This window comes from Pteropus alecto, unplaced genomic scaffold, assembly GCF_000325575.1.
Source record: "Pteropus alecto unplaced genomic scaffold, ASM32557v1 scaffold38, whole genome shotgun sequence".
NCBI classification, from domain to species: Eukaryota; Metazoa; Chordata; class Mammalia; order Chiroptera; family Pteropodidae; genus Pteropus; species Pteropus alecto.
In genome coordinates this window covers 5,672,076-5,696,083 of record NW_006442512.1, presented here as the reverse complement: position 1 = coordinate 5,696,083, position 24,008 = coordinate 5,672,076, and the positions used below count along the sequence as shown (strand labels likewise).

The window sequence follows — 24,008 nt, the reverse complement described above, 5'->3', positions numbered from 1 at the left end:
AGACTGGCACCTTCTCATTGGCAGGTCATTTCTTTGAGCTCAGCATCACCTCACAAAGTTTCTCTTTTCAAATGCAACTCTCCTCCCTACCTGATCCTGTCCTCCGCCCCTCCCCTCTCTATCCATGCTGGAAGATCAGGACTCCCATTCCCAACCCCACAGTGGACAAAGACCCAGGCCACACTGACCTTGACTCTGAGCAGCGTTTGGGGAGTGACTTTGGGTAGTAAGGGCAGTGTGGTGAAGAGTGCCTGTGCAAATGGTCAAAGAATATCAGAGCCGAAAGGGAACCAGACATCTTTTGGGTAAAGAGGAGTTATGTCAAGTAATAGCAGCGGCTTTGCGGTTTCACCTAGAGCTGGGGTCCTGGCATCCCAGAGATTGATGTTGTGGTGGTTGTGAGGACACATTTGTTTGAAAGTGCCCAGCACTTGACTAACATGAAGGAGGGGCTCAAAAAATGCCTACTAAATAGAGAAACTCATAAATGTGAATGTGAGGCCTGAGGCTGGCTCTTAGGGCTCCTTGATCAGCAGTCCAATGTGTGTTTCTTCTAGGCGGGGCTTATGTTGCAAATCAGCCTGGCATCCCCACATGAGGGACCCTTGGTCACAACCCAGCTTCCTGTTGTAAAGATAAAATTTCCCGTAAGTTGCACTTAGACTCCAGATCAAAGGGCCCTGTTGAGACCGCTGTTTTGAACCTTGGTTCTCTTAGTGGGTGCTTCCCCAGGCCATGACAGTCAAAATTGATAGAAGGAAGCCACAGAGCCTCCCTCTGCTGCATATGGCACTGTCTGCCAGGGGCTGCCACACCTGGCAGGCTCAGCCCCTCAGAAACTGTCACTGTTTGGATCCTGTGGACTCTTACTTTGTACATGCCTCTAATGAACTAGTTGCGGGGGGGCGAGGTGAGAGTGGGGGGGAAGGGGGAGGTTTGTCTATTTCATTGCCCATTAGGAGTGCAGATCAGGAGGGAACGGTTTCTGAAGGCCAGCACACCGATGGCAGAGACAGAAGCTGCCAGGATAGCTGGCAGCAAGGGAGGACTTGGCAACCTTAGCTCAGGAACATTAGTTGCAAACCACAGAACTGCTCTGGACCACTAAGAGAGGCAGGGCCCTCACTGGCAGGATGGCAGGAAACTCATGGAAGGAGAACCAGTCTGGGAAATAGGTTGGGAGCTGAGCCAGTGTGTCCTGGGCCTCCAGGCTGTAGGAACTGAGGGCAGGGAGCACTTAGACCTTGCCCCCACCTTCTCATTCTGCTCCAGCAGCAAAGCCGCAGGATGGGCGGTGGCCTGGCTCAGTTTGGGGCATGGGCCTGCTCTTAGCTGCCATGAGCACCTCTCTTGAGAGCTTCTCCAACACTGCACCCGGAGAGAAAGCCTGGGGCGCATCAGGCAAGGATAGTGTTTGCTGGGCAGCTAAAAAAAAAGGTGGGCGAGATTTGAGAAGGGACTCTCACTGAGGCCTCAGGGCCTTTCAGCTGACTGCAAATGGAATAAAAAGGATTTGGTCTCGTGGGCAAATGATGTGCGATTTTACCAATGAATGGTCTCTTTGGGGACTGTTCAAAGGTCGCTTACTGTGCAACCAACACATCCAAGTTAGTGAGGGGGCTCCACAATCAGTATAGGTTTCATTACTTCACCCTGCACCAATTTTTTTTTTTTTTTGCCTTCTCATTTTTTGGAAAAAGAATAAATCATGCATGTGGATCATGGATTTTGCTCACTCAAGTAGCCCCAAATCAAAAAACTCTAAAGGCAAGCAGCCTTTAAGCCCTGGGTACATCCTTTAGTATAAACTAACGCCATGGGTCCCTTAGGTGTCACTTTTTGGAGAAGGAAAGAGTAATATTGTAGAATGATTTCCATACGAAATGGCTAATTATTTTAAAATGTGATCCTTAAAATGAGAAACTTCAGTTAACTGGAAATTGACTATTTAGAGCCCCTTCTGATCTCCAAGCCAACGAGCATTCCCATTTACTCTTGATGACTGAGACCCAAAACTGGAGTCTGGTGAGTGGGGGACAGGGACCCCTTTGTTCTTCCCATCAGGCCAAGAGTTATCAGCAGTGGAACACCAGAGTCAAGCAGATCTGAAAACTGGGTTAGCCCTTCTACTAAGAGCTCTGGGACCTTGGGCTAATTACTTCAACAATCTGAGCCTTCAGTTTCCAGACAGTGTAATGGGATTGAATTAACCCTGGCCAGACTGACTGAAATGGATAGAAATAACTTGCAGTTAGCTCTGAAACTGTTTAGAGAATTAAATGAGATACAGTGTGTAAAGCCCTGCAGTAAGGCTTGGTATAAGAAGGTGCTGGTGGGGTTAATTGAATGGAAAGCTAGGGGAGATGGAAAAGGAGGGACTGGCTGATCTCCGTGTGGTGTAATAGTGGCCCAGATCCTACTGGACTTGCCAGCTGCTGCCTGCAATTCCCCCATTAAAGCATCTTTCCTTTAGCTGGAAGCATTGATCCCAATTAAAATGCTAATTATCTCCAAGGGGGTCCACTTTTTAATTTTTTTACTAGTCTGTTATTGACCCCTGAGCATGAATGAGGGATCTGAGAGCTGCATTTCATGATAGAGGAGAGAGGAGATAGGAGATAGCCTATTCCCCCAACACATTCATCTCTCCAGCCTTCTCTCCATCATTTCCCATTTGGTACCTGCTTTAGTCAGATGCTCTTCTCACCTGCATCCCTCCTTGATCCTCACTGCCCCACCCTCCACAGCCCACATCCTACCTCCCCCAGCTCACGCCACTTTCTCTTTCTTCTCCTTCTCCAGGATATCCTCAGTCCCTTTAATACAGGACCAAAGTATATTATGGGGTGATGGTTGGGGAAAGACTTACATGTGGATAGCACTGCCCAGTTCCACAGGCTGTACATTTAGTTGAGACAGTGTAATGTGGAAGAGAAACCATGGTCTTTGGCTTTGGGCAGACTTGGGCTCACATCCCAGTTCCACCACCATGGAACAGTGAGCATTCATTTATCAGCATCTCTGATCCTCAGTTTCTTCCTCCATAGAATGGAGGAACCGGCATGAGGAATAGTGAGATGATGTATGATGTATGTACGGGGTTCCAAGAATATTAGTTGCATCCTTGGTCTTGTTCTTTCCCTCTTCCATGGGTTTTCTAATAAGTCTGTGGTCATCTGAGCATTATTAGGCCCAGAGAAGTAAGAAGTGTTGTCCAAGGTCACATGGCAGTGAGGGCCATCCTGGTCCCTGGATTCCCCATTACAAGCTGATGCCCCTTACCTGGGATCAGCTATCTCTTACCTGGCCCCTGCCACAGGGTCTAGGGCTCCTGCTCTCACTTGGGAGGAGCTGTCTGGGGCAAATTAGCTAGGTTGGACAAATTACAGTGACAAGAAAAGAGGAGCAGCAAGAAGGGTACAAATCAACAGCCCCCAAAAGAAAGCTCTTCTCTGGGAGTTAATTAAACTGTGACTTTCATTTCTATTTAGTAGGCATTCTCCAACAAGGTCTTCTGTCTCCTGCAGTTTTTCTAGAGTGGAGTTAATCTCAGTTTCTCTCTGCACTTCGGCTGTTGACGCTTAGGTTGATTACGAAGTGGGCAGCTGTCACTTTGGAGGGGAGGGAACTTGAGGCAGAATGAGGTCGGTGCTGTAAGGGTCTGTGATCCTTTTTTTACAGGGTGGGAAACTGAAGTTGGAAGAGACTGGCTTGAGGCCTCTGTGCAAGGAATTCCACATGCCCACTAGCCAGGGACTAACTCAGCAGGTGAAAGAAGGGCCGAGATGAAAAGGAAGAATGTATGAATGCCCTTATTCATTCCTGTGGTCCCTTATCAAAGCTCTGAGGCCCAGCTCTCTTCTGGGAACCTGGCGGGGCTCCTAGCATGTCCAGGAGTCACAGGAGTCTTTCTCAAGCCAGTGCTGCCTCTTGCTGAGTTTGGGAGAGCAAGAAGCAGTGACCTAGAAATTTTCAATCTGGGCCCTATCGACATTTGGACTGGGTACTTCTTTGCTGTGGGGCTGTCCTGTGCATCACAGGGTGTTCAGCAGCATTCCTGGCCTCTTCTGACTAGATGTCAATAGCACGCTCCCCAAACTGAGACCATTCACGTCTCCAGACATTACTAAATGTCCCCTGAGGAGCATAACCGCCTCTCATTGAGAACCACTAAAGGAAGAAAGGTGGGCATCCCAGTTAAAGAGAGTTTCCTGGACACAGAAAGCTTTGACACATTTATGGGGCCTCCCAGTTTGCCACAACACAGTGAGGCCTCCCTCCGAGGCCTCTTTTCGGGGTAGACTGGGCCACAGACATGCTCAGGGCCCCTAACGAAAGGATTTGCATGCTTAGCTCTGGCTTTTGAAAAGTGTTCTGGAAGTTACTGTTCTGCTCATCTGAGCCCCCCGTTAGCAGCAGGTTTCTCGCTTTATCCACCTCTGTGAGAAGCCTCAGTAAGTGCCCTAGGATTAGAGCTTGATGGGAACTCTGTGGCCATGTTGTCTCTGTGGGGGCTACATGCACGGCTGGCAGGCCCACCTTAACCTTTAGAGTGGTACAGATCCACCCAGGGCACATGGTGTCCCTTTCATGACTCAGCCTATGTGTTCAAGGGCTGAAGGAAGATGGAACGTGGACCAGAAAGTGAGATGACTGCAAAGGACTCAAAACCATTCATGCCCGAGGCATCCGAAAGACTCCTGCTTAATGGGTACAGGAGATTCCATCTTTAGTCAAAACGTCCATTAGAAAGTCACCTGTACCAGATGGATAAAGGAGATATATATTGTTAAACCTCAAAAAAGGCTAGCCAGTGGAGTCCTTTAATTGATGCCTGCCTGAGTGTACATAAAATATCCACTTACCAGGGACCAGTTTGCCCACAATATTTCTAGGCCAAGCCACTGCATAAAGCGAGTTACCTCATGTTTATCTACACCTAATTCTCAGCCCAAATACACTTGCCTATTTTTGTCTAGACCACACTTGATCATTGCAAACAGCTACCAAATCCCTCTCCTCTTCTATTTACGGCTGGAAGCAGCTGTTGTATTTGCATGCCCTGCTCCTTAATATAAACACGACTCTGATTTCCTAACTTTCTTTGGGGAATTCCTCCTAGGCGCCCATGTTTATTTATGAAGCTGGTTTGGAAATATACCAGGCATCACTGTAATTTCTGGGCCTTTAGTTGGGGTCAGCTGGGGAGAGCTGGCATTACCTGGTCAGGAGGAGTGAGAGGTGAGGTAGCAGACCCATCCCAGCGGGCTCCATCTGAGGCATCGAGCCTGGCCCCACCTCCAGGAAAGCGTCAGATTTTCCTTTACGAGGATCCCCAAGTTATCCATTATCTCTCTGTGATTACTTCAGTTTGCTTTGGCTACCAGGAAGCTAAATCAGATCTTATTCCAGTCCCTGAAGAGTTCATCTTTCTGATTTTCTAAATGGCTCAGGAAACTTCTTTTTGTTTTTGGGGGTTTTTTTTGGGGGGGCCTACTTTTTATATGTTTTAATATTGCAAACTGCTTCAAATACTTTCAGGAAGTACATGGGGGTGGAAGTCATAACCAAACAAACCTCAAAGGTACCAAACATTTCCTCCCACCTCCATTAAAATGTAGCTAGCTATCTTGTGTCTCTTTTGCTCTTTATTAGAGAGCTAATAAAATAATCCCAAGCAACATTGAGACTGGGTGTGCTGGTCCTGGAAAAGACAACAGAAAAAGGAAGGAATTAACATTATTAACTACCCCAAGTCCTTTGCCGATATTTACAACCCAGAAAGGAGAACCTCAACATCCTGGAAAAAAAAAAAGGCTTTCTCAAGCTGAGACTAGAGCTTGCCTCTCCCAACCCCTTCCAGCCTGATGCTCCTTGTACAACTGTCTCGCTCTATCCTTGGGGCTGCTGACACTGTGCCAGCCAGTTAACAGAGGCCTTCTCAAGCCAGCATCTTGTTCCAAAGGGGAGGTTCTACTAGTGGGAATGCCAATGGGAAATCAGATCCTAGTGGCCCACCTCACTGTCAAGGTTCTGAGCTCAAGATAGAGCCTCCACAATGGTACCAGACAGCTCGTTGCCATCATGCATCACGCTGGTCCTGGGTTGCGATGGGCAGTGCATGCTAGGAGGGCACAGGATCAGGCAGTCAGGCATTTAACCCAGCAGGAGGGCAGTAGCTTCTAAAGGTCAAGAGAACCTAAAAAGGACAATCACGGCTTCTCAGGTGGAGACCTCCAGCCTTATCTTCTATATGATGCTTGGATTTAACCCTGCAGCAACTTATCCCTGTGTCTGTCCAGCCTCAACTGGACATCTCCAGGGATGATTTCATACCTGTAAAGAGTCTTGAGCCAGATAAGACAGGGAGGAACAGGCAGGTGCTGAATGTCCTGACTCATGGTCCCAGAGGTCAAAGAGATGTGGGGAGGGAGTATTTGGGGATGTATAATTGTGGAATCGAGGGAGCCCCCTTGGCTGTCTTCTGAGAACTTTCAGATGCCACAGGAACTGGCAGGAGCTAGAAAGAGGCCTAGAGACAGGTAAAATGGTCCCTTCGCCGAAGGCAGCCATGGATACTTGAGTCACCTCCCTTGTGAGTCCTGTGCAGTGATTGGCCTGTCTCAAAAAAGGAAAGTGGTATGCCGAGGGCTGTAGCCATGAAGATCCAAGAAAGGCAGGAGAATAAAGCTGCTTTGTATCCTAGACAACTTCTCTGTGAGAGATGAATCGAGAATTAGTTTTGGAGTAGAGTGAGGTACAGTGCCTTTGCCGATTCCTGTGGTGTAAGTACTCCCACCACGGTCAGTCTCAAGCTGTAAACGCAAGGTCGCTGAATCACAGTTGGGAGAGATGCTGAGGATCATCTCGTAAGATGGTCTGAGAGGGCTGCCACATCTCACTGGGTGAGAACATGGCCTGGTCCTAGTTGCTCCTCTGATTCTAACTTGCTCTATAATGTCAGGCCTCAGTTTCCTCGTCTATACTATGGGGTAAAGAATAGCCCCAGAGGAGTCATCAGGAAGAAATTGAGTGAAAGGAATTTGCTGTTTTTTGGAGAACTCTTTGAAAAGAATAAAAGAGCTTTAAATTATTCTTCCGAGACAAAAAAAAAAAAAAAAAGCACAACAAATAGGACTAATATGAAGAACAGAAGCCTGGTTTTTGAACCTAAAACCCTAGGTTTGATTCCAAGTTTACAGCTTGTGTAACCACAGGTCTTGGTTTCCCCACTGTGAAATATGGGTCTGACTTTATGCCCTGGCAGCCTCCCGGGGTGAGGTGAAACCTAGGGAGATTAAAAAATGCATATTTTCAAGAGCCCCATGCATGGGAGAAGGAGATGGTATGTTGCTATGACAGAAATGACAAAAAGACTAGCCCAACCATGAGAGGGACAATTTATGCTCCAGAAAACTAATTCCTAATTATTCCTTTCAGTTCTAAAGAGACAGGGGCCCAGAAGAGAAGCCGGCATCTCATCCTTCATGTGACAATTTAAGCTTGAACCAGGAAGAGAAACAACTGTACATACACAGGCTAGAATTTGAATACCTAATTTGATGAGGCATATAAATTGGCAGCTATTCAAATGAGTGCATTTGCATATATAGGGTTTAAGGCTACATGATAATTTCTTAATATTTTTTTCATAGTGCAGAGTAAGGACTTTAGATCGTTCTTCTTCTTTTCAAGGGTTTTAGAAAGGGATTGAAAAGCAGCTGAATGGGGCCCAGGACCCACATCTGGGTGTGCTGGCATTTGGGCGTAAGGCAAGCACCCAGGGCTGCTGAGCAGCCTTTCTCTGGGGTGGATGAGGTGGTGTTGCAGTCACTTTCTAAGCCATCTAACTATGGCTTCCTGTCTCGGCAGTGCTGGCAAGGGGCACCTCCTTTGCCTCTGAGGGGTGGCAGAGGCTCCAGGCTGGTTCCTCTAGGTCCTGATAGAGCAGGGCTCCCAAAGTGTGATGCCTTGGCTAGCAACATCAGCATCACCTGGGATTGTGCTAGGAATGCAGATTCTAGGGCCTACCCCAGACCCCCGGAATCAGAAACTTTGGGGATGGAGCCCGCAGTCTGTTACAACAAACCATCCAGGTGATTCTGATTCTGATTCTGTTGTTCATCATAAGATGACGGCTAGAGCTCCAGCTATTATGCCCATGTTCCAGACAGGAAGATCCTAGGAAGAAGGAAAGAAAGCCATCTGCCAGCTGAGTCAGCTTCCTTTAAGGAGCTTTCCTGGAGTTTCCATCCAATGACTTCTACTTTTAGGTCCTTTGGCCACTAAGAGCTACAAGATAGCTTGCTACATGTAACTTTTTAGCTGAGCAGATTGCTACCCCCAAAATATAGGGATTCTGTTATAAAAAGAGAATGGATATTGGATAAGCAACTAGAAATCTCTGTTTCAAAAGGGATAAATAAGAGAAATTAGCATATTTTTCCATTAGATTTTACTTTTTAAAAATTAAAAAAAAAATGTACACATTAGCAAATGAGGTCAAGTTATTAAAAAGAACATGACTGTCTTAGGCAGAAATCATTTAGTTGTAAGGAACAGAAAACTACTTGACTGCCTTAAGTAAAACAGGGACTTTATTGTAAGGATTCATGGGAATACCCCAGGTGCCAAGGGTGGAATGCTAGTGAGCCCGTGGGGGGAACAGACCCAAGGTTTTCTCGTTCCTTTTCCCTTCTCAGATCTTAATGGTCTCCTGTCTCCAATTCCCTCTGACCTCATCTGCTTCAGTTCTCTCTCTGTCTGTCTCTCCCTCCCCTCTGCCCCAGCTCTCTCTTCCCTTCTCCTTCCCCTATGTACATAGCAGAAAATGGTTACTTTTCCCTCCCTGGTCAAGTGACAATGTGCACTACCCAAAGTCTTCACAACCCAATTCCAAAACCCCAAAGTAGATCATGTCAAGAGAGCTCCTTTCTCACTCCCTCCAGCCTCTGTATGAGCTGACCCCTTTCCAGAAAGGCTCTGAGGTTCTAGGCCAGGCACATGGAAACTATTCTTGACACCTCTTCCTACATTTATTTTCCTGGGGAAGGATAGATAGGTAAACCCACGACTCCCAGGGAAATCAGACTGTGGTTTAACATACTACATCATTTCCCTAGGTGGGCACTGAGCATGTTAAACATGTCAGGAAGTGAGAGGAGGCCCCTCGATAGATTTTGGATGTACAAGAGCAAAAGTTGAGACATACAGACTTTAGTCAAGGAGAAAGAACCAGTGGAATAAAATTAAGAAAACTGACTGAAAAATGGGGGATTCTAGCAAATTCATATAAATGACAGAATTCATATAAAAAATAGCATTTGAACTTTAATTTCCCAATAGCTGAGAGTAAACAAGACTTAATAGCAAGAAAGCCAAGAAGAGGCCTGAGGCCTTCATACATAGCTGGATAAACCAAGCCAAGCTTAGAAAGTGATTGTCATCTCATTAAAGTGCCACTGTATGCTTGTAGAAGGATTTTTTTTTATAATTCAATTTGCATAATAGGTAATATATGCAAGCTATTTAAAACTATTTTAAAATATAATTAATTTTCTGGTTTAATTTTTTCAAATCAATTTTTTTACAAAAATTTCTGATGAGTGTATGTATATTCCTGGTCATATTTTTAAGTTATTTTTCCTCTAGAAAATAGAAGAAAATTCCATTCACCTTCCTATTGAACTTCATGACCAACACCACCAGCAGGGAACAGAAGGCAGACTAAGAACTCTCAGCCTCCCAACTACCACACCAATGGTATAAACTTTGCAAAAGGAATGGTTTCCCCTCACACATACATTAAAATGGTAATACATAGTGCTGGTGAAGTTGTGGTAAAACACACATCCTTATTCAAATGGGTAGCCCTATCATAAACTCCTTTGAAAGGAATTTAACAATGTATTGCAAGAACTATAAGAATGTTTTTCCCCTTTTAGCCTTAGGATTTTATCCTAAGAAAATTACACCCCACCACCACCAAAAGAAAAAAGCTAAAAGATGTCTATTATAAATAACCACATTTATTTAAGTGAAATATTGTAAGTGCATATCCCCTTTTCAGTTTAGTCTAAGCAGGAGGCATTGTTTCTCCTTCACCAAGTAGAATGACTGGTATCTGGGGTATAGAAGTTCATGGAAGTTGTATTAACTGAATAGGAGCATGTGCTCAGTGCTTCACTTTCCTGAACTCAGTGATGCCCCACCCCCACCTGTTAGGTGGGTACCATTGTCTCCTTACAGATGAAGGCTCACTCTCGAAGTTACTAGGAGTGGCAGGATTGTTTTCCAGCCCAGTGTGTTTTAAAGAGCTTTAACATACTCCATTATTCTTGGAAACACTGCCCTTGGCTTTGAGACACCCCACCTGGGGTTCTGCTTAATTTTGAGAGAAGGGAATGTCATATCATTTGATACCTTACCAGAGTGAACTTTCCAAAGGAAAAAATCCCAGTTTCAAACACATGGAATTTTTCCCTCTTCCCCCCCTCCCCGCCTCCTTTTATTATGCACTTTATATTCTCTAAGAAGTTTAGACTCATTAATTACAGCAGTGGTAATTATAACCTACTTGTGCTCTGCAGAGCCCTTCTGAGGAGCTGAGAGTCCTTTATAAATAAGAACTCATTAATCGTCCCAGCAGCCCTGCAGGTAAAAGGCAACTACTGTCCTCAGAGTCTGGGACTCCAGGGCTGCCTGGGCTAGGGCTGCAGGTACTCTGGTACCAGGGGCCTGAGCTGCTTGGAACCCTCTGTGGGACAGCCATTTTCCCGAGGCACTGAAGGCTATAGTCTGCCTGGTCTCCGGCTTCAAGGACATCAAACTGTGTTGAAGTTCTAAAATCAGAGTCCTTGGCCTAGCATACCTCTAGGCCACACCCACAGGGCTGAGATTCTCCTTGGTTCTGCAGCATCTTCCCCTCCCTGACCTCAACCAAAATTTAGAGTCTGAACCACTCATTTGCAGGTAATGTGAGTAGCATGGACTCTCCTGGGTTGCTGTCTTGCCTTCCTAGCGATTTTCTGACTCATCTTTGGCATTCCTTGAAAGCAGAGTCTCATCTTCCTCCTGACCGAGACCTTCTTGAGGGTGGGAAATCTCTTCTCCATGCTTCTAAGACCTTCAGTGACTAGTACAGGATTTGGTATACAGTTGGGGATCAAGAAATGTTGACTGATGGACAGATGAAGTCCTGAGCATCTGTTCTCCAAGGAATACCAACACAGAAGACAGAAGCCACTGCTACTTCTCCTGCTTCCATCTTACCACTTGGGCTAGATCCTGAGCAAGAAGGGCAACTGCTACTCTCCAGGTGCCTGATTTTCACACCCCTCGTGTTACGTGGGCTGTCCCTCACCTCTCCCAGCAGGCCTGCTCTAATACAAACCATGCTGTCTGTGTTGACTCTGCTCTAACATCAGCAAGCATTCTAGTAAAATTTTTCCGAACCTGTCCTTCCTCCATTAAAAGTCATCGCCCTTTGCTCTAAGTCCTCATAAGATATTTCACATGAAATGGTCCAAATTGTGTTTTTTTCACTTCCTAGATTCAAGACCTTAGACAGATTCCTTTCTCTCTAAGCCTCTGTGTTTTTGGCCTTCAATAGTAATGACATGTTAAGTGTGTCATGAGCATGAAAAGGGAGAGCTCAGTGCCTGGTGCTTAATTTGCCACTACTGCTCATATTTTTGTCTTCTCGGCTGCTCAGACGGTGGGGGTGGTGCCTAATTAATTGTTGGGTTGAGGTGACTCTGGATTTCTTGTTTTTAAAAACTTATCAAGTGACTCTGATGTACAGCTACATTTGGGGACCACGAGCCTAAATTAGACTCTACTGTGAGAGGGGAAAACAGATTCCAGGAAGTGGGGGTGGAGCAAGAGGAGGATGCTATGTCCAAGGTCAGCACTATGAATAGGGTTTGGCGCAAAGGTAGGATGCATATGGCCCAGGGTTGGAAGGAACCGTCCATGTCACCCAACCCACAACATGTGTGATGCTCAAATCCCACTCAATATTTAATATGTCTAACTACTATTCTTATTTCCCTTTCTTTAATTCCATTCACACAAATAATGTATGATTGCCTTCTCATTGTAAAACAATCAGCACAGAGAAGCAGAAAAATTATGTCCTTGATGTCCATCACCTACCCCTCTCCACCACTTTCGGGTTTTCTGTGTAAACTTCCAGAGCTTTTTCTATATGTTTAATTAACTTTTATTTTATTTTGAGGGTACATGGAAGACTTTACAAAGATTGTGCTATACAACTGGTATTATTCTCAGGGTACTATTAAACCTGACTTCTCTACCATATCAGTTGATGAGTAAAGCCGTAGATTTGGGTGGGATCCTACTCAGTAAGAGACACAGCTGGTGCCCACATTGATCCTGCACTTGGGAAATGCTGCTGAGCATCTGTTGAGGGCCAGGCACTGGGTGTTAATCAAAGTCCTTTGAGTTACACAAAACTCAGTTTCCTAGGTGTCTGCCTGCATTTCTACATCATCTCCAACAGGAAATACTGAGGGTCCATGCCAATTACCTTACTGAATTTTAGATGTTACATTTATTGTGTTCCTCCGATCCCCCTTCTAGTAACCTTGTCAAAGAGGGCTTAACATAGGTTTATTTTAATTCATCTATTCTTCGTAAAGCCATCTTGAGCCTTGATAATTACCATGCCATTTTCTCTCTCTCTCTTTCTTTCTTTCTCTCTGTTTTCCTTCCTTCCTTCCTTCTTTCCTTCCTTCCTTCCTCTCCCCCACCCCGCCCCCATTCCCTTACCCCCTGCCACTCGATAGAAAGTAGGATTTATTGGTAGGTGTAGGAAGGAGGAAGCACTAAGACTCATGAACGCAGGGTCTGCCATTGGTCCAGAGTGCCATGATCAGGGAGACACTTGACGGTACAGACATCTAGGGTAAGCCACTCTTCAGCCACCATGTCTTCAAACTTATCAGCATTAAACTTAGTAGAGCCCCACTTCTTGGATATGTGGATCTTTTGGCAGCCAGAGAACTTGAACTTGGCCCTGTGTACAGCCTCAATCATACGCTCCTTGTTCTGAAGCTTGGACGTGATTACTTGGCCAATGTGAATCTTGGCCACTGTGCCCCAGGGCTTTCTAAAGGCATACCTATCTGGGGACTGTCAACCCCAGCACAGGACAACATCTTGTTGATGCGGATGACATGGAAGGAATGCAGCCGCACTCTGATGTGAAAGCCATCTTTACCACAACTTTTTACCATGTACTTGTTGGCACAAATTTGGCGGCCTCCAAGGCTTTGGGAGAGAGCTATTCGTATTCATCAGATAGCATGTTGCCACAGAGTGGGAACTCATCCACTTTCGCCTTCTTTCGGCCCAGGTCATAGATGTGGATCTTGGCATCAGGAACATCTCTGCAGAAGCGAGACTTTCAGGTATGGTTTGTTCTTACAATACCTAATACCTATGGGGTGGGGCAGTGGCCCATGGTGACACCAAGATCTTCAGTGGCACACCAAAGGAAAAGAAAAATTATCTTGCCATTTTCTAATTTCTGGTAAATCATGGCTTTCATTGCTTATGCTGCTATCCCTCCCTGGATCAATATCAGGCTCATGAATACACAATATTTCCATTACTATTCAACTTTTCTCATCCCCACAGTCTTCCTAAGATTGCCATCAACTGTTTGGTGATCTTTGCAAGAAGCTCTCAGGACCCAGGGGTGTAGCTCATTGGCCTTAGGAGGCCAAACTAGGTTTGGGGCAGCCTGGGCTCTCTGGCCTCCTCTGGCCTCCTCCCTCCATCACAGCTTGTACCACTAGCCCATAGCGCTCTTTTCTTTCCAGCCTGAAGTTCACTGTCTTGGTCTGAGAAGGAAACAGCAGTAGAAAATATGTGTTTCTTCTTTATTCCCTGACATCAGTGGGAGGCATAGTGGAAAGGCCATCGGCCTCCAGAATGAGACAGACTCTTGTTCAAATCCAGCCCCAGCACTGGCCAACTCTAAGACTGGGGGAAAGTTGTTGAACCTTGCTAATCCTTGTTTTCCATTTCTATAAAATGGGCAGAATTGATTTAAGATCAGGAATATAGATTAGGAATGTACTTGCTGAGGAATGATAGTTGCAATTCCCATTATCATCCCAAGTGGCTTAGCGAGCATCTCTTGGAGCCAAGAAGGATAACTTTTTTCCCAAGTTAAGCCACTCACCAAAGCAATCAGACATTACCTGCCAGGGTCCTCACCCACTGTGGGTCCTTTGCTGATGCGGGTCTTTTGGAGAACAGAGATGGAGTTCTGAGCTTCTATAATAAACACCAAGAGGAGAGTGAAGAAATTCAGCGCACTTCGGGGCAAAGAAAAATTCCCCTCCTGAGTTCTTTTGTGGCAGCTGCTCTCCTGGTCCCTGGGTGGGGGATGCTATGATTGATTCAATGCGCCCTCCTTAAGCCCATCCTCTTCATTCCTTCATAGAGAAGACCCTGGCCACAGCTCACCCTAAATACTGCTCTCAATCATGGACTTGATGAGGTCTTTGCTATCACTAACTGGTCAAACTCTTTTACAAATAAGAAAACTCAGGCTCAGAGAGGGGAGGTGATTTGATCGAGGTTCTCCAAAATTTTGGTCGTGGAGCTAAGGCTAGTACCTAGGAATTCTGGGGCACCATCTCTCCTTCTGGGCTCTCTCCCCTCTGATTCAATCTCCTTGTAACTGATAGGGAGCTTTCCTTAAGCCCAAAGGTTTGGTGCAAACCAATTCTCATCACTTCCCTGGTTCCTAATTCTTTGTGCACTTGGACTGGCCTATGCACCAAGAACTCCACTGTGTGACCTTGGGCAGGTCACTGTCTCTCTCTGGGCCTCTGTCGAATGAGAAGGTTGGAATATCCGACCTCCAAAATCATTTTCACTCAGACAGTCTCAGATTTGTGCAGGTGAGAACCACATCTGTATCACTCCATCTTCAGGGTTGGACCATCACCAAGTGTACTGCAGCTCGGAGTGACAGGTGAGCATTCCCTTTTGCTCATGCATGCAGATTTCATATCCCAATCACTGAGCCTGAGGGATGTGGAGCCGGCATGGGGGCCCCTTAATGCCTTAATGTTTGTGCCATAAGCTTATGCTACAGTCCACTAACCACATCCTCTCTAATGCAGAATTTAGTTAGAATGATTACAGTCTTGCTAGAGGCCACTGAATGCACCTTCTCTCAACTGCCCCCCAGTCCCTCTGGGTTCTTGCTGGGGACCCTCAGGAAAACCACTCTAGAGTTGGAGCTCCCCTGGCATGGTCAGCATCAAGTCATTAGCTATTAAAAATCAGTTCCGGGGCAGCCCCACTCCACATGCATATATAAACAGTCTTGGGCATCCTCCACACCCCCTTACCTCCCACCCCACCTGAATCAGCATTTGGAAAGGAACTGAAGCAGCTCCTACTCAGGCCCAAGCAACTTCTGCCCAGGCAGCCACGTCCTGCCAGTGCACCAAGCTCCCCGGGGGCCACGCCTGCAGAAGGATGATAAGAGGATCCGATTCTCCAGTGACACCAGAGGCGCAGTCCAAAGATCCAGAATATTTAGCTGTGTTTACCCGTAATAATCAGCTTCTCAAAGACATGTCACCGGGCAGCTCTTGCTACATTGATTATGCCGCCTCATATTTTTAGCCCCCGGGGGCAAACAGCTCTGATTAATATTTCACAACACAGTTTTTTTTTTTTTCAGATTTCTTTTTTCATGTTGTTGCTTTTCTCTCTTTTAATTTTTTTCCTCCTCCTGAGCCCCTGAGAGCCTGATAGAGAGGCACAGAATATTTTACCGTCTCTTGTGTCTGCCTGCTCCAGTAATCAGCGGACTCAATCACGCTTGCAGTGTTTTTATGAATTAATAACAGGCACTTTGGAGGGCTGGTGGGGGAGGCAGGAAATGCAATCTATGGAAGCTTAATGAGCGCCGTGGGGAACAGCTACCTCGCAGCCTCCAACCTGCCACGCTGTGCTCTAAATCACCACGTCTGAGATTACCCACTTCCAGATCAGCCTGGACAGATTGCCTGGGGCTCCTGAGTGGCCCCTGTCCCTGCCCGGTTCTCCCAGAAAGAGGGGTCTGGGACTGGCAGCAGCAGCACATCTCCATTTTAATGTGAAAAAGAAAGAGAGACTGAGGATCTGTCTGGGCTGGAAAAATGGCCCTGCTCCTGCAAGCTCTTTGCATCTGTTGCTCTTTGTCAAGCTATGTGAGGAGGGGTACGGGTAGGGCAGGGAGAGTCCGAAGGTGACCCGGGCAGGTCCCTATAGAGAGACCCATGGTCCAGAGTAGGGTCTGGACATTAGACTTTTACTAGGGCAGTTTAGAGATTTGTTCTTGTTAGGCCAGTCTAGGACGAGATTCGAAAGGACTGATGATGATCAATGCCAGTGAAAGTCTCAAGGATTCAAACTGTATGTTGTGAAATACCACTTTGTAAAAAATATTTTTAATCTATCGTGATTTGACACATGGTCCTACTCTGTGTGACCAACCCCCACTACACTTCCTGGTACTTAGCAGGTGAATTCGATAACTCTAAGCCCCTTTCTCAAGACCTACTGACTGTGTGCTTGGGTATTAAGGCAATGCCCAAGGCTATAAGAGTTTCTAAATATTTACTCTCAATTTCCTTGTATTCTGGTAACAAATGGTTCACAGACAGACTCTGATCCTTCATACCACACTTTGAACAGTGCTGATTCAAATCCAAATGCCACATTCTTAATTTACAAAGGGAAATATAATCACTAAATAAGCCAAGACCCTGTGTCAGAGCAGTCTTTACCAGCAGAACAGTGGGTAGTTAGATTGTAACCAGAAAGTTGTATTGGAAGCAAGACATGTGTTGATCTCTCTCTCAGTCTCAGTCTCTCTCTCTCTCTCATTCTCTGTCTCTCATTCTCTCTCTCTCATTCTCTCTCTCTCTCTCCATCCCCCACTCTCATTCTCTCTCTCTCATTCTCTCTCTCTCTCATTCTCCATCCCCCACTCTTTCTTCCTTCCTTCCTTCTTTCCTTCCTTCCTTTTCTCCTTCCTTTTCTCCTTTCTTCCTCTGTCTTTTTTTCACTTTTTTATTTTTGTAAATACTACATCTACACAAAACTAGAATAGTATAATGAGCCCTCATGTACCCCTCACTGAATTTCAGTCATTAAATTGAATGTTTATGACCTCACTGTCCCTGTAAGGACAGGTATCCCTCTACCAGTGCTGTGTGTCCAGGATACTGGGGGATCCATGCGTTTGCCTGGTCTTCCTCTTCGGAGGTGCTGTGCAGCTCACCTGTCTCTGGTGGCCCAAGCTCCTCCTAGGCATTACCTCTTCCCCAGTTCTTCTCCCTCAAGATGCACCGGTCATTCAGGTAGGAGAGGTCTGTCAATCACGTGTTCACAGATAATTAGCTGGGTGTCCATTGTGGTAGATGACTAGTGTCATTCATAACATTTCCAGTCTTTTTCATTCATTTTTATGTGGTAACTTCCACGATCTGGGGAAGCAGGAAAGCAAGAGCTTAGGGAGCACTGTACACTTTCCCTGTGGCTTAGAGGCACCTGCTAAGACCTACAAACCCATCTCCCCACACAACAGTTACGAGCAGTGGGAAAACTGCCTGATCTCTTTATCCACGCTTGGTGCAAGGTACTGTGCAGTGCAGTAGAAATCCAAATATAAGAGCACCTGTGTCTGACCTCAGGCATTCATCAATCAGTATTAAAATGCCCAGATTGCGGGAGAGTAAACACTGATCACCTGGTGAGGTGTTGAGTCACCCATCCTCTGTGAACCAGCCACTGGAGAAGAAACATAGAGATGACAACAATGACAGTGATGATGAGAGAGAGAGAGGGAGAGGGAGAAGGAGACAGAGAGAGAGGTATGTAAAGATAGACGATGATACATGGAGAGATGGAAAAAATATACGTATAGATATACAATGCACACATGCACACACACTCACACATACCACTCAACACATAGAGGCAGGTTAGAGAGCCAGAAGCCCAGAGAAAATCTGAGCCGGTAGTAGATGACACAGCAAGGGCAGGGGAAAGTGGGGCAGGGGTGAAGGTAGGGAGATTTAGTTCCCACTGGGCTGTCTAGGTAGGCCCAGAAAGATCTCAGGGCCCCATCTTGCATGCACATCTTTAGTTCTTAAGAGCACAGCTTACTGACCAGGTTCACAGGAAAATACAGATTCAAACTAACAGACAGCATCTCTATGTAGTACTTTCTCTCCTCTCATGAGGGAGAGCTGCTTTTTGCCAGAATTCTTCCCAAACCATCAAATCCTGCCATGCTGAGGCCTTTGTTCAAATCCAGGTGTTCTTGGGAGGGATGAGCTTACAGTTTTTTATCGCTTTGCTCCACAAATATGGTACCCAGAGGAACAGCCACTCATCGTCTGGGAGCAGGTGAGAAATACAGATGGTCAGGGTCCCTCCAGGCCCCAAATCTGAATCTGCGTTTTAACTCCATCCTCAGGTCTTTCGAGGCTGGGGAGCTCCGGTCTATCACACTCCTGGGGACACCGTCCTGAACACTGCTTCTCTATCACTTCCCCTCCCTCTTGAGCCTGTTTGCGGGTTTACTGCCAGCCTGCAGAAGTCCATCTCTTCAGCCAGGCTCTCAGGGGCCCAGAGGTATTGGCTTCATATTGATGTCTCCCAAAGGCATTTTAGTAAAAACGTCTTAAAGATCTAAAAGCCTTTAACATCCCAGGGAGTGCATTTCTAATGATACAATTTCAGGCCCTTTGACAAGCCTGGACCAAAATATTGCTAGATAGAAAAGGAGTCCTTCCTGACATTGCTTATATTCTGTCATGTAATAATCACTGGTTATTTGTAGAGCATCTTAGTTTTACAGCATGTTTATTCCTTCTCTCCTTTAATGCTATCACCTGAGAGTAAACGAGGCAGATTTGGGGTTCTCTATTCTATGATGAAAAAACTGGAGCTTGGAGAGGTTAAGAGACGTGCCCGTGTCCATCCAGACGCAGAGAAAAAGAGGCAGGCATGGACCCTTGAGTCGCCTCCCCCCAGCCTTCTGGACAGAGCCGTAACTCACAGGACCATCCTGCCAGAAAGAACTGTGTACCGACTGAGATTTATTTATTTATTTTTTATTAGAATCCCATCTTAAAACACAAGAGTCAAATGTCTGGTTCAGCACAAATATTTCCCTCAGGCGCTCAGCCCTCAACTAAGAATGGGGCAGCAGGAACAATAACAATCCAGCTCTTGCCTTTGGGAGATTGCCGGTTAGGGCTTTTTTTAAAAACCCTCTGATGGAGCAGAAATATGTTCTCGCATCACAGCATCACCAAAACATTCATGGATTTTTTTCCCCTATAAGAAAGCAGAAATTTTTCTCCTCTTAAAAAAGAAGTAGAAAACATCTCAGCTCCCAGACCCCACCATCACCTCCTAGTCAACAGCTGTTTCCCATGATGCCTCTGGCATGAGTCACTTGAACCGGAAGTGGGCTCCTTAAGTGATGGGTTAGCACCTTTTGCAACTCAGCTCAGCCTAGGAGTTCCTGGTACAAAATCTAACTTCTACAAAACACGAAACCGCTTTTGTTTTTTTCAGCAACACATTTAAATAAGCTTTTCTCAAATTGGATTTAAGGTGGTTTCACTTCCTTCTGTTCTTCTAATAAAAATTTACCTTTTCTGTGTCCCATTTTCTCAGAGCCTTCCAGATGATTTAAAGCTAATCTGTTAAAACACTTTGGATTTAGTAGAATTTGACCAATATTAGTGGAATATTTTACTCCTCCCCAAGAAAATATGCCTTTCTAAACTCATCACTGCCCCAACCCAGCATTTCATAAAATGTCTGCAGAGCAGTAGTAAAGCCTTCCTGAAAATATTTTCTTGATCAGCGGGGCTGGGAAATCCTGGATGCTGCTATGGGCTTGGTCATTAGCATATTAAAGGCTCTGAGAAGTTCTGCTGGATAGAAAAGTCTTTGCTTTTGTTTAAATCAGCATTTCCCAAACTTCTTTGGCCACAGAGCTCTTAACAACTTTACAAATCCCAGAATCTAGTGCTCTACCCACCTTCTGGAAATTTCATCAACACCGAGTTAGCTGACTCTACCCGGGGGGATTTCAGGTCTGCAAAACAGGTGAGGCAAGACTCCCTCTGTCCCTCAAGTCACCCTGTACTCTTCTCAGGGTCTGTTTCAAAAGCAACAGAAGGCTCCCAAGCTCTTTTCTGCCTTTGACGAGCTGGGTGACCCTGGTCCAGTCACTCAGGCTTTTCGATATTCACCTGTGAAATAAGAGGACCATTCCTGCCCTTTGTATGTCACTGGCTTGCGGGAAGATGCAGAGAAAAGCTGTGCTTCTAAAGCACCACAATACATGTCACCCTGGATTCCACAGGGATACAAGAACAGGTGGTTTCTCAACCATTGGACAGCGAGGGATAAATCTGGCCTTTCCCCAGATGACATTTACGCACACTTACCTCTTCTACAGAGGCCAGTTTTGGCCTAAGGCTGGCAACCGTGCCTCATGCTTGGTCTAGAAGGGGGACTCGGGCAGGTTGCTGGAGAGAAAGGCAGCGCTCCCCTTCTGTAATCTTTCTACCAGCTTCCGCATGGTCCTTCCACCTGTGCTTTTCAGTGTCCTCCCCTGAGCCACACCTGTTGGCAATCTGTACCGACATGTGTCGTGCCTGTGTGCACAAAAGCCTGGCTGTAGAAATCTGGAGTATTTATTTTTGTCTCATACATGCATACCTTGTGTGCAGTCAGATGGGGGTGGTGTTTACATCTCAGTTCTCTTCTGCAAAGGGGAAAAATTACAGTGGAGCTATAAATGTGTACATTTTGAACAGCCGCCCTCATGTGCTGTGTATATAACTCAGCTACACAAAATTTAAACATAAACTTGAGTTTTCTGAGATTGGATGGAGGAAAATTTGGCCATCGGTATCTCAATTATTTTTCTGCACCAAGTGCCAAAATCAAGCATTAAAATGCAACGCCTCCACCCCCAAGGTATTAAAAAAAAGAAGAAGAAAACACATACGCATAGATACAGCCTAATTTTCTCTGGGGAAAAGGTGGCTCTTATTGATATGACATGTTTTTGTCACAAATGTTGGCTCTTCAGTCCATTTCGCTCTTTTATACACACTCAAATGTGACACATCTGAGGAAATACACACCAAAGTTCAGAGCACTTTCTCTAGCCTTGCTGTGAGCTTTCCTTGCAGAAGACTCTGCTCCAGAATCCAAGGCAAACTCTCCAGAAGCTGAGACTACACAGTAGGGTTTCATTAATTGGCACAGAAGGAGAAGGTTCTCCTGTCTCTATCAGGGTCTAAGAGTGAGCTGCTGGGAATAATTGTCAAAGATGAAGATATGAATGGGGCAGAGAAAGGGGAAGTGATGGGGCAGTAGAGGTGAAGGGAATGTGCTGGAGAACTCAACACAGGTCAGGCCACGTCCACGGGGATCAGGAACTGTCTTGTGTGTGCTGCAAAGGGAGATGGGATGGATAAAGCATGCAGGCTCTGGACACAGATGAATTCTGACGTAAGAAAAATGTGGGGGGCTGAGGGGCTCCTTTCGTCTGGGATCCTGTGCAGACATCACTGTAGCAGCCCAGCCCTGAGTCCAGGTGATCCCCTAATGGTGGCCTCCACGGTCGGTTCTTAGTGCCCTCAGCTACCTTTTTGGATTCTCCTCTCCTTCATAAATGGCTCAAAGGCCCTAACACTCTCCATACCCCCAGTCCCTCCATTTACACTTGCCCTTTGGAAAGGCTCTATCTTCTCCTCCTTCCTGGTTACACACTTGTGATGAACCCTGCACGGGGCGGGGCACTAGCAAGGTGCAGTGGGGAACAGGACAAAGTCAGCCGTGGTCTCCAATCCCGAAGAGGTATTCCAGGGGAGGAGGCAGGTAAGCACACAGCCCACTGATATGTAGCCCAATGGCTTATGTCCCCAGCATCTGAGAGTTTAAGGGGTTTGCGTTTTTATAATCACGGATGTCACTGGCTCTTGTGCTCTTCTCCATGAAGCAGCGCAACCACTCTCTGGGAAGTCTGCGTGGCTAAACACCCACAACCAGGCCTGGCAGGGCCCACGTGCTGCTGAAGGGCTCCGCTCTTGGGCTCCACGGCATCCTCTAAGTCAATTCAGTCTTTGTCAGTTTCTATCCAGGCTGGCAGTCCCTGTGAGCTCACCCACTGTTCTGTCTCTATTTGGCACCATGGCTGAAACCTGGGAACCTCAGAGTGCAAGATTTCTTTATGGTATGAAGGTGAGGATGCTTTTCCATTGTAGTCTGGGGGAAGAGCCCAAAGCTCAGCCGCTTGGACCCAGTGTCTCACACAGCTCAGCAAAACAGCTTTACCAGCAACCTTCGTGCCTCAAGTGTGAGTTCCTGAGGGGGCTAGGCCAAGTAACCTGGCATCGGCCCAGCTAGCAGATGGAGAGTTTTTCTTTTGGCAAGGGAGTCTACCAGCAGCCCACAAATGAATAGCAACACCTGCCAATCATAAGACTGGCTTGCTGTGTGGCCCTACTGGGTACCCAGTGTTCAGTAGGTTCTTAAAAATTGTGTGTTCAATAGGCACCAGAGCATCACTACCAGATCTCAAATGGGAGGGTAAACATGTAGGAAATGGTGATTTTCTTAAAGTCTGTCAACTTTAGTAAAGTTTGGAAATTACCAAAAAGTAAGAAAAAAATGAAAACTTAAAACAACCTACTATAATCTCATGGCCCGAAGGCAACTATTGATAGTGTATTCTGTATTTCCTTTTAGCCCTTGGGGAACAGTTTTTTTTCAGGAAGATCCTTCTGCAGGAATAGCAGCAGCTAACCTCTGAACCATGAAAATACACAAGAGGGAGACAAGAAGGGAGACGAGGAGGAAACATCTGAACGAGAATCTGACAGGCCTTAGAACAGAGAGGAAGGAAGGGCTGAGTCCTGGCTGCCTCCCTCCGTCCTCAAAGACAGACCGAGAGTGGTGGGGGAACTTCCTGGAGGAGGAGAGGTCAAGAGCGAGAGACGGGACACTTCTCAGAGTGTCAAAGCAAGAGTCTAGATTCAGGCTGCAGAGGAACAAGGGTGAGCGGGGTCCTGGGTGGGTTCAGGGAGGGAGAGCAGGACAGATGTGGGACAGGACCCGCACCTTTGCTGCCCTGTGTGAGCCGGGACAGCTGGCCAGGAACATGGCAAGCTGCTAATTCAGTCTGAAAACTAACGGCAAGGGAATCCTGGTAAATACTTGCGTGCCCGCTTTCTTTCTCATTCTCACTCACCTGGCACCTCCCATCCTATCTCTAGTTTGCTCTCTCCGAGCAGATCCAGTCATTCAGATATGCCTCCTGAGATTTCCAGAGTGGTTTTACCCACTGAGAAGTCTGTCAGATCTTCAGGAGCCGATCCCTAACCGTTTTGTGACCCGAGAGAAGAAATTCACCAAGGTAGGCCAGCAGGGCCTGGTATAACTTGAGGATCAAGGGTCCCAAATCCTTGCCTGAGGCCATGCTCCCTGTTCTGCCACCTTCAAGCACTCTAAGAGGCAGTTGTGATGGTCTGAACACCGAGAAAGGAGTCAGGACACCTGGACCCTAGTCCAGGATCTGTTTTTGACCCTCTGAATTACGACCTGGAGTAGTCATTTCATACTCTAGGTTTGCATTTTTCGTTTGATTAAGAAACAAGAAGAAGGTTGGTATGAGTCAAACCAGAAAAGCAGAATCAAAGATGTGGTTTTGTAGTCAAAGGCAACTCAATTCTGCAAGACACCAAGGGGCCAAGACCCCCTTGGGATCGGCATTGTCCCAGCTTCCTATTTAGATTCGTTGAGCCACTGGGAGGAGCTGTTCTCAGACTGGAGTGTGGATGAGTATGTCAGACCCTGCCTCTGAGCCAAGAAGCCTGGGGGAAAAGAAAGGGAGGTGGGTTCAGAATTAGGCTGAACTCAGGAATGGAAAA

At 46.3% G+C, this 24,008-nt stretch overlaps 1 pseudogene; it reads right to left on the bottom strand.

Annotated features, from left to right (window-relative positions):
• Positions 1-12,855: 12,855 nt before the first annotated feature.
• LOC102895278 lies at positions 12,856-23,557 on the bottom strand (annotated as a pseudogene).
• Between the last annotated feature and the right edge of the window lie 451 nt (positions 23,558-24,008).